Source organism: Charadrius vociferus, unplaced genomic scaffold, assembly GCF_000708025.1.
Source record: "Charadrius vociferus isolate BGI_N301 unplaced genomic scaffold, ASM70802v2 scaffold782, whole genome shotgun sequence".
In the NCBI taxonomy this organism is placed as follows: Eukaryota; Metazoa; Chordata; class Aves; order Charadriiformes; family Charadriidae; genus Charadrius; species Charadrius vociferus.
The window spans coordinates 2225-4659 of NW_009647411.1; positions in this window are offsets into that span (position 1 = coordinate 2225).

Genomic DNA, 2435 nt, shown 5'->3' on the forward strand with positions numbered 1-2435 from the left:
GAGATACACGGATAGCCTGCGAGGCCCCCTGGCTGGGGCGGTCCCCTGGCAGCTGGGCTATTGCCAGAGCTGGGGACACCAGCAGTGCCTCCCCATCCACTGACCTGCGGGGCTGGGGTGGCAAGACGGTGCTGGGAAGGTAACGCGTCCACGGGACAAACGGGGGGAGCGGGAAGGGACGTTTGTGTGAGAGAGAAGCGCTGTGGGATGGAGAGCTCGGCTGCAACGCTGGTGAGAGCTGTGAGCCCCCGACACATCATACGGGACCCCAGTGCTGTCCGGTGGCGGGTATCCGCTCTGCGGGAAAACCGGGGGAGGTGGAAAGTCCTCTGGAAGTGGCAGCTCTGTGTTTCTTCTTGCGAGGTGTCACTGTTGCCGGTTGTCACTGTTATTTATTCTCTCTTGCTTGCTCTGTGAGAAAACACGAGTTACAAACCCGGCACCAGGGCACTGGCTGTTAATATGTGTGGGGTGGACAGATGGGCCGTGGGGATCACACTAAAGCCCTTGGCTGGCTGGTGTCTCTGGCTCCCGATGGTGAAGGAGGGGAGCAGAAGCGGGGAAAGGTTAGTGCCCTGGGACTTTTGATGCTAAGCTCATTGGTGCGGCCGTTTGTGCCCAGCAGATTTGTGAGGCCAGGCTGGGATGGGAGACAGATGTCGGCTTTCATAAAACCCACCCATCCGTTTGCGGTTTCCTCCTGATCACGGCAAAGTGGCTCTGGTGGGACAGGCTGATAGCACACTCCCGGCCGGTCCCAGCGGTGCCGAGGAAGGGGGGGATTTTACCTGAAAGACCCCTTTGGCCCCTTCCCTCCATCTCAGAGAGCTCAGACCGGCTGGGAAGGCTCCCCTTCTGCACAGAGCTTGGCAAACTGGAATTGCTGCAGGAATTAATCAGGGTTTTACTGCCGCACACATGACAAACGGCAGATTTTTGGACAGGGTAAATGGCACTGTGTTATTCCTGCAGTGCTGAGCCCCCGTAGAACTCCCCCAGCCCTTCCACTCCCGCCCCAGTGCTCCCAGCCGAGCCCCAGCGCTGGCTGCCAACACACCAAAGGCAGTCAGTCCTTTCCCTGCCGGAGGGGGGCACACACTGGAATAACCATCTCAACCCTCGGCTCCGGTGCCCTAATCCCTCCCTGGGGTCTTCTCCTCCTCCTCCCTTAATTCCCGGGTGGGAAAAGGCAGCCGGGAAACAGAGCAGAGGAAAGCTAGCAGCAGCCAGGAGAGAGAGCTCTTTGCTCAGCAAAGGAACCTCTTTAAAGTGCTGACAGCGTGAGGCATCTTGGCTTTAATCTCCAACAGATGTTCCCCCTGCCAGGAGAAGGCCTGCAGCGATGACCGCTGAAGGAATCCTTCTTCTCCTAACAGCATCCCTGCTCTGGGTGGCTTCCCCTGCTCTGGCTCTCCCCGGAGCAGCGCATGTCCCTGCTCTGCATCACAGGGGGAGCGAGAACCCGGCAATACCAGCACGCAAAGAAGGTTTAAGTGAAACCCAGCCCTAACCCAGACACAAAACCCTCCCTCCACCCAAATTTGCATCTCCAGGTTTTACCCCCAGCTTTGGTGATCAGTCAAGGCGAGACAGATGGAAGCAGATGGCCAGAGAGGCAGAAGCGGGGGCAAGGCATAATAAGCCCGCAGACCCCCCAAGGCAGGGTCACCTCACTGCTCTTGGGTTCACGTGTAGGGTACACGGGTTCTAATTCTGCCTGGAGGCTGTGGGATGGGATAAATCCTGGGGGAGGGAGAGAAGGGGGGGCAGCAGCCTGGGCAGGCTCTGGGTAGTGCTGGGCATCGGGGAGCAGGTCCCAGCCAGCAGCAGGGTCCATGGGCACCTCTGGGAGAGGCAGAAGGCGCTGGGTGTGCCCCATAGACGGCACTCACTGTCAGGGAAATCCCTGACGAATTTGAAACTGAAGCATAACACAGAATGGGCGGCAAACATCCATCTTTGCCAGGCCTCCGAGCTCTGTGGGTTTTTTCAGTCCTCCCTCCTGCCCGTCACCCCCTGCTCCTGAGGATGCTGTTATTTGCTGCGCAGAACGCAACCCATCCCTGCACCAGCACCCGTTCTGCTTGGCGGGTCCTATGTATCTGTCACTGTTTTGGGACACAGTATCTGTCACTGATTTGGCATCCCTGTCCCCAGCCAACGTGTCTCCAGGGTCACCCAGGCGCAGTGAGACCAGGGCAAGCTCTGCGCGGCGTTCCCAGGGCCCAGGGAGGATGCGTTCCCAGAGCAGCTGGAGCCAGGGGTACCGCCGGACACCCCCGCACTGCCCAGGGTCTGGGCTGTGTCGCATGTCCCCCACCTGCCTGGGGAAAGGCTTTCAGCCAGGAGGGACCCAGGGACAGTAGGGCTGTGTGTACCGGCACCCAGCAGAGAGCTCCCCTCGGCATCCCCCTGCTCCTCCGGGGCTGGAGGCG